The sequence below is a fragment of the Oncorhynchus kisutch genome, linkage group LG15 (assembly GCF_002021735.2).
Source record: "Oncorhynchus kisutch isolate 150728-3 linkage group LG15, Okis_V2, whole genome shotgun sequence".
NCBI classification, from domain to species: domain Eukaryota; kingdom Metazoa; phylum Chordata; class Actinopteri; order Salmoniformes; family Salmonidae; genus Oncorhynchus; species Oncorhynchus kisutch.
The window spans coordinates 29809068-29822294 of record NC_034188.2 but is presented as its reverse complement, the minus strand read 5'-3'; positions in this window follow the sequence as shown (position 1 = coordinate 29822294).

Here is a 13227-nt window from a genome sequence, read left to right as displayed (position 1 = left end):
TAGTGTCTGTGGCCTCCACGTGCCTGTATGACCTCCCTACAACGCCTGCTCCTGATGAGGTGGCGGATGGTCTCCTGAGGGATCTCCTCCCAGACCTGGACTAAAGCATCCGCCAACTCCTGGACAGTCTGTGGTGCAACGTGGCGTTGGTGGATGGAGCGAGACATGATGTCCCAGATGTGCTCAATTGGATTCAGGTCTGGAGAACGGGCGGGCCAGTCCATAGCATCAATGCTTTCCTCTTGCAGGAACTGCTGACACACTCCAGCCACATGAGGTCTAGCATTGTCTTGCATTAGGAGGAACCCAGGGCCAACCGCACCAGCATATGGTCTCACAAGGGGTCTGAGGATCTCATCTCGGTACCTAATGGCAGTCAGGCTACCTCTGGCGAGCACATGGAGGGCTGTGCGGCCCCCCAAAGAAATGCCACCCCACAACATGACTGACCCATCGCCAAACCGGTCATGCTGGAGGATGTGGCAGGCAGCAGAATGTTCTCCACGGCGTCTCCAGACTGTCACGTCTGTTACATGTGCTCAGTGTGAACCTGCTTTCATCTGTGAAGAGCACAGGGCGCCAGTGGCGGATTTGCCAATCTTGGTGTTCTCTGGCAAATGCCAAACATCCTGCACAGTGTTGAGCTGTAAGCACAACCCCCACCTGTGGACATCGGGCCTTCATACCACCCTCATGGAGTCTGTTTCTGACCGTTTGAGCAGACACATGCACATTTGTGGCCTGCTGGAGGTCATTTTGTAGGGCTCTGGCAGTGCTCCTCCTGCTCCTCCTTGCACAAAGGCAGAGGTAGCGGTCCTGCTGCTGGGTTGTTGCCCTCCTACGGCCTCCTCCACATCTCCTGATGTACTGGCCTGTCTCCTGGTAGCGCCTCCATGCTCTGGACACTACGCTGACAGACACAGCAAACCTTCTTGCCACAGCTCGCATTGATGTGCCATCCTGGATGAGCTGCACTACCTGAGCCACTTGTGTGGGTTGTAGACTCCGTCTCATGCTACCACTAGAGTGAAAGCACCGCCAGCATTCAAAAGTGACCAAAACATCAGCCAGGAAGCATAGGAACTGAGAAGTGGTCTGTGGTTATCACCTGCAGAACCACTCCTTTATTGGGGGGGTCTTGCTAATTGCCTATAATTTCCACCTGTTGTCTATTCCATTTGCACAACAGCATGTGACATTTATTGTCAATCAGTGTTGCTTCCTAAGTGGACAGTTTGATTTCACAGAAGTGTGATTGACTTGGAGTTACATTGTGTTGTTTAAGTGTTCCCTTTATTTTTTTGAGCAGTGTACAATGTATTTCAACCTACATATTTGACACATGATTACATTGTTCATTTATAGAGTTATTATTCCACATGTCCTCACCTAAGACTCACAACTTCTTGGTTGATCTGATCTTCCTGCTATGCCACCACGTTTGCTTTAAACGTCATTGGTCAGGCACGTGTCTAGAACATCAATATGGTATATTCTGAAAACATGGTAATCATGTTCTGTTTGACAATTTGTTCAGAGCACTTTGAATAGGAAGTAGTACGAACGCTTCTTTTTAACGAGACTGTCCTTGAAAGGGAATGTTCTCTTAAGTCTAATGCCAAAACATGCTAAATAAGTTCAGGAGGTTTTTTGCTAACATACATAGAATGTTCCCATAACTAAAGGAAAAAATGGACACAAACATCAGGAGAACATTACTAAAACGTTCTCTCCCCCTAGAATTGTTAGCTGGGTTGTTTATCACACACTACACCCTGCAAAGAAAGTGGAAGTGAAAACTGGTGGCTAACCTTTCTGACCGTCTCACACAGGATATGATTCACAAATGTGTCATTTACTTTCTATACTTCCACTGAATGAGTTGATCCAAAAGAATAGAGCAAAGCAATGGATATAAATCAAATTGAAATGCTTACTTACAAGCCCCTAACCAACAATGCAGTTTAAAAAATATGAATAAGAAATAAAAGTAACAAGTAGTTAAAGAGCAGCAGAAAAATAACAATAGCGAGACAATATACAGGGGGTACCGGTACAGAGTCAATGTACCTTGACTGGTTAGTCAAGGTAATATGTACATGTAGGTAGAGTTATTAAAGTGACTATGCATAGATAGAGTAGCAGCAGTGTAAAAGAGGGGGGGGGGGCAATGCAAATTGTCTGTGTAGTTATTTGATTAGATGTTCAGGAGTCTTAAGTCTTGAGGGTAGAAGCTGTTTAGAAGCCTCAAGGACCTAGACTTGGTGCTCCGGTACCACTTCGCGGTCGCAGAGAGAACAGTGTATGACTAGGGTGGCTGGAGCCTGATAGTTTTTTAGGGCCTTCCTCTGATACCGCCTGGTATAGAGGTCCTGGATGGAAGGAAGCTTGGTCCCAGTGATGTACTGGGCCGTACGCACTTCCCTCTGTAGTGCCTTGCGGTCGGAGGCCGAGCAGTTGCCATACCAGGTAGCGATACTCTTGATGGTGCAGTTGTACCTGACTACCTGACATGATGACTCCTTGCTGTCCCCAGTCCACCTGGCCATGCTGCTGCTCCAGTTTCAACTTCCACCTGACTGTGCTGCTGCTCCAGTTTCAACTGTTCTGCCTTATTATTATTCGACCATGCTGGTCATTTATGAACATTTGAACATCTTGGCCATGTTCTGTTATAATCTCCACCCGGCACAGCCAGAAGAGGACTGGCCACCCCACATAGCCTGGTTCCTCTCTAGGTTTCTTCCTAGGTATTGGCCTTTCTAGGGAGTTTTTCCTAGCCACCGTGCTTCTACACCTGCATTGCTTGCTGTTTGGGGTTTTAGGCTGGGTTTCTGTACAGCACTTTGAGATATCAGCTGATGTACGAAGGGCTATATAAATAAATTTGATTTGATTTGAGTTGAGTTGTAGAACCTTTTAAGGATCTGAGGACCCATGCCAAATCTTTTCAGTCTTCACGACTGTCTTGGTGTGCTTGAACCATGTTAGTTTTGTTGGTGATGTGGACACCAAGGAACTTGAAGCTCTCAACCTGCTCCACTACAGCCCCGTCGATGAGAATGGGGGCGTGCTCGGTCCTCCTTTTCCTGTAGTACACAATCATCTCCTTTGTCTTGATTACGTTGAAGGAGAGGTTGGTGTCCTGGCACCACACGGCCAGGTCTCTGACCTCCTCCCTAAAGGCCGTTATGTCTTTGTCGGGGATCAGGCCTACCACTTGTGTCACCGGAAAACTTAATAATGGTGTTGGAGTTGTGCCTGGCCGTGAGGTCATGAGTGAACTGGGAGTACAGGTGGGGACTGAGCACGCACCACTGAGGGGCCCCTGTGTTGAGGATCAGCATGGTGGATGTGTTATTACCTACCATTACCACCTGGGGGCGGCCCGGTAGGAAGTCCCAGATGCAGAGGGAGGTGTTAAGTCCCAGGGTCCTTAGCTTATTGATGAGCTTTGAGGGCACTATGGTGTTGAACGCTGAGTTGTAATCAATGAATAGCATTCTCACACAGGTGTTCCTTTTGTCCAGGTGGGAAAGGGTAGTGTGGAGTGCAATAGAGATTGCCTCATCTGTGGATCTGTTAGGGCGGTATACGAATCGGAGTGGGTCTAGGGTTTCTGGGATAATGGTTTTGATGTGAGCCCTTTAAAGCACTTCATGGCTACAGACGTGAGTTCTATGGGTCGGTAGTCATTTAGGCAGGTTAGTGTTCTTGGGCACAGGGACTATGGTGGTCTGCTTAAAACATGTTAGTATTACAGACCTCAGACAGGGAGAGGTTGAAAATGTCAGTGAAGGCATTTGCCAGTTGGTCAGCGCATGCTCGCAGTACACGTCCTAGTAATCCGTCTGGCCCTGCGACCTGTTTAAAAGGTCTTACTCACATCGGCTACGGAGAGCGTGATCACACAGTCATCCGGAACAGCTGGTGCTCTTATGCATGTTTCAGTGTTTTGTCTCAAAGCGAGCATAGAAGTGGTTAAGCTCATCTGGTAGGCTTGTGTCACTAGGCAGCTCTCGGCTGTGCTTCCCTTTGTAGTCTGTAATGGTTTGCAAGCCCTGCCACATCCAACGAGCGTCGGTGCCGGTGTAGTATGATTCGATCTTAGTCCTGTATTGACACTTTGCCTGTTTGATGGTTCATCTGAGGTCATAGCGGGATTTCTTATAGGCTTCCGGATTAGAGTCCCGCTCCTTGAAAGCGGCAGTTCAGTGCGGATGTTGCCTGTAATCCATGGCTTCTGGTTGGGGGATGTATGTATGGTCACTGTGGGGACGACGTCATCGATGCACTTAGTAATGAAGCCAATGACTGATGTGGTGTACTCCTCAATGCCATCAGAAGAATCTGATGTATGCGTCTCTGTGTGTGGAGTATAGGTGGTACAGAGTTTTTTTCCTCTGGTTGCACATTTAACATGCCGATAGAAATTCGGTCAAACTGATGAAAGTTTCCCTGTATTATAGTCCACTAGGAGCGCCACCGGTAAATGAGTTTTCCTGTTTTCTTATGGCGGAATACAGGTCATTGAGTGTAGTTTTAGTGCCAGCATCGATCTGTGGTGGTATGTAGACAGCTACGAAAAATACAGATAAACTCTCTAGGTAGATAGTGTGGTCTACAGCTTATCATGAGATACTCTACCTCAGGCGAGCAAAACCTCAAGACTTACTTCGATATTGTGCACCAGCTGTTTTTTACAAATATGCATAGTCCGCCCCCCTTGTCTTACCAGACGCCACTGTTCTATCCTGCGGATACAGCGTATAACCAGCCGTATGTTGATAATGTCGTCATTCTGCCACTACTCTGAAGCATAAGATATTACAGTTTTTAAATGTCCCGTTGGTAGTTTGATCTTCCTCGTAGGTCGTCGATTTTGAATTTTCCAATGATTGCACGTTAGCTAATAGAACTGAAGGCAGAGGGGGTTATTTGATCACCAACGAATTCTCAGAATGCAGCCTGACCTCCGTCCTCTTTTTCTCTGCCGTCTCTTCACGTAAATGACGGGGACTTGGGCCTGTTCCCGGGAAAGCAGTATGTCCTTCACATCAGGCTCGTTAAAGTATATTTAAAAAAAGCTTCTGCCAAATCGTGGTGAGTAATCACTGTTCTGATGTCCCAAAGTTATTTTCAGTCATTAGAGACAAAATGCACAAAATAAGTAAATGCAAAAATACAGACAAAAAAGCACAAATGGTTAGGAGCACGTAAAACGTCAGCCATCTTCTCCGGCATCTAATAAAATACACATTTGAGCTGCGTCATCAAATTAGTTTTAAAACCTCTGATAAGTCCACTGTTTAGGGGACCTGCATGGCTCTGGTACTGTACGCCATTTGTTTATAAATAGATCTGTGGACACCGAAGATCGAAACGGCTTGCATTGAGCGGTAGCCCTGATTCTCACAGTCAGGAGTATGTCTCTGAAATCTGACACCACTTGTAGCTGGGATGTCTCACCGACCATTTTGTTTGGTCTTCGGACTGTCCATCAACTCCTGTCTGAGCCCTACGTCACATCTGCTAACAATGCATATGCTTGGACTCCTTACATCGTAACACAACAGGAAAGTGGTTTCGTCGCTGTAGCACATTGCATTCAATTTATAGCCCGTAATCTAAAATAATTCATAGATTTTAAAACAGAAACAAAATTTCACTTTGTCATAGATGGACAAGATTAATATTAGATGAAAGGCAGGTTCCTAACAAGTTCAGGAAGCCAAGCTAGACTTCTGTGAGATGTCCACAGTGATGGAGGCTGATGTTAAGATCAAGAAAGATCTTTAGAAAATATGCACATTTTCTCTAAGACTAAATGCAGTGCATTCGGAAAGTATTCAGACCATTGACATTTTCCACATTTTAACATGTTACAGCCTTGTTTTTTTCCCCTCATCAATCTACACACAGTACCCCGTAATGACGAAGCAAAAACTGTTTTTTATACATTTACATAAGTATTCAGACCCTTTACTCAGTACTTTGTTTTAGCACCTTTGGAAGCGATTACAGCCTTGAGTCTTCTTGGGTATGACGCTACAAACTTGACACACCTGTATTTGGGGAGTTTCTTCCATTCTTCTCTGTAGATCCTCTCAAGCTATATCAGGTTGAATGGGGAATGTCACTGCACAGCTATTTTCAGGTCTCTTTAGAGATGGTCAAACAGGTTCAAGTCTGGGCTCTGGCTGGGCTTCTCAAGGACATTCAGAGACTTGTCCTGAAGCCACTGCATTGTCTTGGCTGTGTGCTTAGGGTCGTTGTCCTGTTGGAAGGTACCTTTTCCCGCAGTCTGAGGTCCTGAGCGTTCTGGAGCAGGTTTTCATCAAGGATCTCTCTGTACTTTGCTCTGTTCATCTTAACCTCAACCCTGACTAGTCTCCCAGTCCCTGCCACTGAAAAACATCCCCACAGCATGATGCTGCTACCACCATGTGTCACCGTAAGGATGGTGCCTGGTTTCCTCCAGACGTGATGCTTGGCATTCAGGCCAAATTCTTCAATCTTGGTTTCATCAGACCAGAGAATCTTGTTTCTCATGGTCTGAGATTCTTTAGTTGCCTTTTTGCAAACTCCAAGTGGGCTGTCATTTGCCTTTTACTGGGGAGTGGCTTCCGTCTGGCCACTCTACCGTAAAGGCCCGGTTGGTGAAGTGCTGCAGAGATGGTAGAATCTTCCAGAAGGACAACCTTCTCTGCAGAGGAACTCTGGAGCTCTGTCAAAGTGACCACATCCCTGACCAAGACCCTTCTCCCCCGATTGCTCAGTTTTGCCGGACGGCCAGCTCTAAAGAAGAGTCTTGGTGGTTCCAAACATCTTCCATTTAAGAACGATGGAGGCCACTATTCTTGGGGACCTTCAAAGTTGCTGACATTTTTTGGTACCCTTCCCCAGATCTGTGCCTCGACACAATCCTGTCTCGGAACTCTATGGACAATTCCTTCAACCTCATGGTTTAGTTTTTGCTCTGACATGCACTGTCAACTGTGGGACCGTATATAGACAGGTGTATGTGCCTTTCCAAATCATGTCCAATCAATAAAATGTACCACAGGTGGACTCCAATTAAGTTGTAGAAACATCAAGGATGATCAATGGAATCAGGATGCACCAGAGCTCAATTGCATCTCATAGCAAATAGTCTGAATACTTATTTAAATCATTTTTACCAAAAAGGTGAGATGAACCGTATGCAGCATTACTAGTTATTGTTTATGGTCCACTCATAATTACTGTTGGGGATTACCTAGATACCATTTTAGATTATATTTTGTTACATTTAAGAGGTTAGTAACCCACTGGGCACACCACATGATAGTACTTGGCTGTGACCATAGGCGGGTGGTGGCATCTTCATTGGGGAGGATGTGCTCATAGTAATGGCATAAATGTAATGGTATTGAACACAAACACATGGTTTTCATATGTTTGATACCATTCCAGTCAATGTATTATGAGCCTTCCTCCCATCAGCAGCCTCCTGTGGTGGAGACGTTGATCAATGAGATTACATCCTATATTCACCCACTCCAAAAGACAGCCAATAGTTAATTGAATTTCCAGTGTGTTATCACTATGCTTTCACCCACCTCAAATTTGATTGGTCACACAGATGTTATTGCGGGTGTAGCGAAACGCTTGTGTTTCCAGCTGCGACAGTGCAGTAATATCTAACAATTTCACAACATTTACCCAATACACACAAATCTAAGTAAAGGAATGTAATTAAGAATATAAATATATGGACAAGCAATGTCAGAGGAGTATAGACCAAGATACAGTCTAATACGGTATATAGAGTTGAGATGAGTAATGCAAGATATGTTAACATTACAGTGACTACTGTTCCATTTATTAAAGTGGCCGCCAGTGATTTCAAGTATATGTACATAGGCAGCAGCCTCTTAAAGCTCAGCCAAATTCCAATGGAAAATTGTCCGATTTTTGGATTAGTTGTCATCCAAATGCTTATCACTGCGCTATCAACTATTTAAAAGCACAGCATAGTAAATGGGAATTCAATGTCAGATTTGTCTATTTATAAGACAGAGTGTGTTGCCATTGGGTTTAATCTAATGCCAGAAACAAATGACCTGCATTACAGTTGAGAGTACAATAGAATGGTGGAAATGATCAATGCCATTCAACCGTCTGCGCAGATTATTACAGCCATTGGATAGTTCCATCTGGGTGACTGATTTTTTTCTGGCTTAAATTATTCATTTGTAGACAAACTGGAATTAATGTTGAATGCATGTCTCCATCTCAACCAAAAATGTCAATTAAAGAACAGGATCAAATCTAAATGTATACGCACTTTAAATAAAGTTATTTGATTTAGTCCTATTTTGTTTTACTTAGAATGTTGAGATGGAGATGCGAATCCAACATATAAATGATAAATTAGTAGACAAACTGGAATTAAAGCCAGACTAATTCAGTGGCACAGATTGAATTAACCCAGCAGAAGATACGTCGCCTTTAAATAAATTGCGTTGACAAACAAACACAATTGAATATAACTAAATATCATTCCATTTGAAATCAACCGGAGCTTGAAGCCCAAGGCCTATTGTATTGTCTATTCTTAGTTGAATTGAAAAAATAGCTGTTGATGACTTGACAAATGCTTCATAGTATTTAGTTTCTCTCAATCGTTCTCATGATATCACATTGGTAAGTCAGTGACAAATAACATAGCTAAGCAGGGTTTGGTTAAAACCTTGGCTGGGAGTCTAAAGGGTTGCTGTAGATATATTTTCCAGTAGGAGGTGCCGCACAGCCTAATGTTTTTTTTCTGAACGTGGATCTAGATCTGATGTTTTTTTTTGTTGTAAAGTACAAATTCAATATACACTACATGTACAAAAGTATGTGAACACCCCTTCAAATGAGTGGATTCGGCTACTTCAGCCACAACCGTTAATGACCGGTGTATAAAATTGAGCACAGTCATGCAAATCGCCATAGACAAACATTGGCAATAGAATGGCCTTACTGAAGAGCTCAGTGTATTTCAACGTGGCACCGTCATAGGATGCCACCTTTACAACAAGTCAGTTCGTCAAATTTATGCCCTTCTAGAGCTGTCCAGGTCAACTGTAAGTGCTGTTATTGTGAAGTGGAAACTGCGAGGAGAAATAACGACACAGTGTTGGCCCGTGAGTGCTGAAGCACGTTTATTTATTTATTTTTATTTATTTTATTTTAAATTGTAAAAAATGTATCGCCAGTCCACTCACTACCGAGTTCTAAACGTCACAATAACTAGAGCTTCATGAAATGGGTTTCCATGACCAAGCCTAAGATCACAATGCGCTATGCCAAGTGTCTGCTGGAGTTGTGTAAAGCTTGCCGCCATTGGACTCTGGAGCAGTGGAAATGCGTTCTCTGGAATTATGAATCCTGCTTCACCATCTGGTAGTCCAGACGAATCTGGGTTTGGTGGATGCCAGGAGAATGCTAGCTGTCCCAATGCATAGTGCCAACTGTAAGGAGGAATAATGGTCTGGGGCTGTTTTTCATGGTTTGGGCAAAAACAATAAAGAACTATTTAGTTATCTTGCCCCATCACTGCAACTCCCCTACGGAGAGGCGAAGGTCAAGAGCCATGAGAGGTCAAGAGCCTCTGAAACATGACCCTGCCAAGCCGCACTGCTTCTTGACACACCAATGTGCCGCACCAATGTGTCAGAGGAAATACAGTTCAACTGGTGACCTAAGTCAGCTTGCAGGCTCCGTCCCGCCACAAGGAGCAGCTACAGCGCAATTGGACAAGGAAATCCCAGCTGGCCAAACCCTCCCCTAACCCGGATGACGCTGGGCCAATTGTGAGCCACCTCATGGGTTTCCTGGTCACGGCTGGCTGTGACAGATCCTGGGAATGAACCCTGGTCTATAGTGACGTCTCAAGCACTGCGATGCAGAGCCTTTGACCCCTGTGCCACTCGGGAGGTCCAGTGAAGGGAAATCTTAACCCTACAGCATACAATGACTTTCTAGACTATTCTGTGCATCCAACTTTGGGGAAAGCCTTTTCCGGTCTCAGCATGACAATGCCCCCATGCACAAAGCGAGGTCCATACAGAAATGGTTTGTCGAGATCAATGTGGAAGAACTTGACTGGCCTGCACAGAGCCCTGACCTCAACTCCATGGAGAACAGGCCTAATAGCCCAACTCCATATTAATACCCATGATTTTGGAATGAGATGTTTGTCGAGCAGGTGTCCACGTACTTTTGGTCATATAAGGTATTTCAAACAAGGTTTGTCTGTTGAAATTCAGTTACCATGACACAATCCTGTGGTTGAAATTGCTCCCTCAAAATATTTTTTTTCTAATCCAATGTATTTCTCACGTAACAATACGTTGACAAACTACATTGAAACAATATTGATTCAACCAGCTTGTACCCAGTGGGAAGACATTTTTGGAAATCCGCCCCTCTTTCAAGTATAGGTGCCCAAAAACCCACACTGGTTACAGAAAGAATTAGTCATTGTCAACCACACCAACGCTTGAGAGGCCAATGTTATCCCACAAATCAACAGCGGGGATGGTTGGTTTTCATCAGAATTCTGTAAATTGCTGTAAGAGCCACCCCCAGCCTCCTCTCATAGTGAAGCATTTGAGTTGGACCACAGGATGAGCAAGAATGGAAAGACTGCTAGCTTGAAGGCATGTTAATATATGTATGGTTTTACTGAAAGTGGAACAGTGTTCCACATCCGCATGCAAAATTTCACAGGTGGGTTGTGGGCAAAAAGTCATCCCCTGTGGCTTGCCTCAAAACAGACCCCAGAGTTGATGTAACCTTTTAGCTTGAAGGTGCACTATGCAGAAATCACTCTGCCATTTCCTGGTTGCTAAAATTTTAACAATTTCCCTAATTTCAGGTTGTGACAAAACAAGCAAATAGTGTAGAGTATCATTGCACCATCTAAACCGCTGTTTAATATATTTTCCATAACAAAGAGTATTTTCAGCTGGTGTACAAAACCGAAAATAAAAGATGCAAAAACAAAACTTGAGAACAGGAAGCATAGAAATAGCACACAGAACAGATCTCCCGCTTCTTAGACTTGTTTTCAATGAGTGACAGATCTATAATTCACATTTCTAGGCGCATTTGGTCAGGTCGCCCCAAAAAAGTTAGTTATTGCCGCTTTAACCTGTAGTGACACCCCATCCCGTGAATGGGACCGTTGTCATCATCTGACACTAATTAGCATAACGCTACGGACATAAATCTTCCTAGAAATGTTCCTATTCAAGAAAATCACAAGTGAAATATATTGGAACACAGCTTAGCCTTTTGTTAATCACCCTGTCATCTCGGATTTTCAAAATATGCTTTACAGCCAACGCTAGACAAGCATTTGTGTAAGTTTATCATAGCCTAGCATAGCATTATGACTTGCTAGCAGCAGGCAACCTTGTCACGGAAATCAGAAAAGCAATCAAATTAAATCGTTTACCTTTGATGAACTTCGGATGTTTTCACTCACGAGACTCCCAGGTAGACAGACAAAGTTAATTTTTTCCCAAAATATTATTTTTGTAGGTGAAATAGCTCCGTTTGTTCTTCAAGTTTGGCTGAGAAATCGCCTGGAAATTGCGGTCACCACAACACCGAAAAATATTCCAAATTAGCTCCATAATATCGACAGAAACATGGCAAACGTTGTTTAGAATCCATCCTCAAGGTGTTTTTCTAATATCTATTCGATAATATATCCTTCGGGACAATTCGTTTTTCACTAGGACTGATTGGAGTAATGGCTACCTCTGTATTTTGCGAGAATCTCTCTCGGAGCCACCATGTGACCACTTACGCAATGTGGCCGCCTACGGCTATTCTTCAACGGAAATGCGTAAAACTACTTCACAATGCTGTAGACACCTTGGGGAATACGTAGAAAGCGTAAGCTCGTTGATGGTACATTCACAGCCACATAGGGAGTCATTGGAACGCAGCGCTTTCAAAACCTGGGGCACTTCCGGATTGGATTTTTCTCAGGCTTTCGCCTGCAACATCAGTTCTATTATACTCACAGACAATATCTTTACAGTTTTGGAAACGTTAGAGTGTTTTCTATCCAAAGCTTTGGATATTATATGCACATTCTAGCATCTTTTCCTGACATAATATCATTTTTTTTTTCTTCCAATAAATGAAAATACTGCCCCTTAACACCAAGAGGTTGGGACTGCAGTTGTGAAGCTTTCTAACAAAAAACATTTAGTGATACAAATACTCGCTCCGTATCGCCATTCTTTCACTTACACACTTCCCTTTTACTGTATGAATCTTGTACGCTCCGTCTATGCGGAACTAATATCATTCATCTGCTTTTAAATTTGAATGAGTATTTTAACACCAGCGTTTGAGCTTGTTTTTCGCCATTTGTGCTAATTCAAATGTAATTCATTTAATTGGGGGGGTTAAATCCTGGAGTTAAATCAGCCATTTGTTTAGCCCAGTTGCACTAGAGAAAATTACTTTGCTTGCACTCCATGCACCATAAAAAGTACTTGAAGCACACTCAACTCCTAATTTCCTTCTCTAATAGCCAATACAAGTTGGATGCTAACAACTGGGTCAGGATCTGACCTCCCCCATGGAACCAAAGTTAAAAGCACTTTCTAACTAGTTCTCCCCAAATTTTTACCCCTGGGTGCAAAGGAGAAGTTTCTGTATGTGAGCGTATTTGAGTGGTAAGGCTACACTAACCGACTGTAAACGAAAGTCGAAGAGGTGCCTCTGCAACAGCCAAACGTCAGACACTAATCTGTTTATCCAACAAGGCTTAGAGTAACATGGCAGTGTTGCCATTGTTTAGAAGTTTCTTTGATGTAGAAAATCCCTCATCACACCCACCAACTGAAATCCTGTGTGAACATGGTATAATCAGCCTCAAATATCACAGAAATTTGTAGCCACTGTATGAATCTCGGCAAAGTTTGGTTCCCGCTTCAGTCTCGTCACATTTGCGTCAAAACCAAACAAACACCCTAACGATTAGGGGACAAGAGAGGCTCCCACTATGCAGGTGATGAAAGGCGGTGATCAATGACTTGATGCCAGATCTTACAAGCCTGCATAAGTATTTTTCATATCAGCTAACCACATGTTGCAGGGCAGTCCTAGAGAGCCAAAATACTTATTGTTTTCATTCTCTCCTTCTACTCAGACCTGGGACACCAGGTGAGT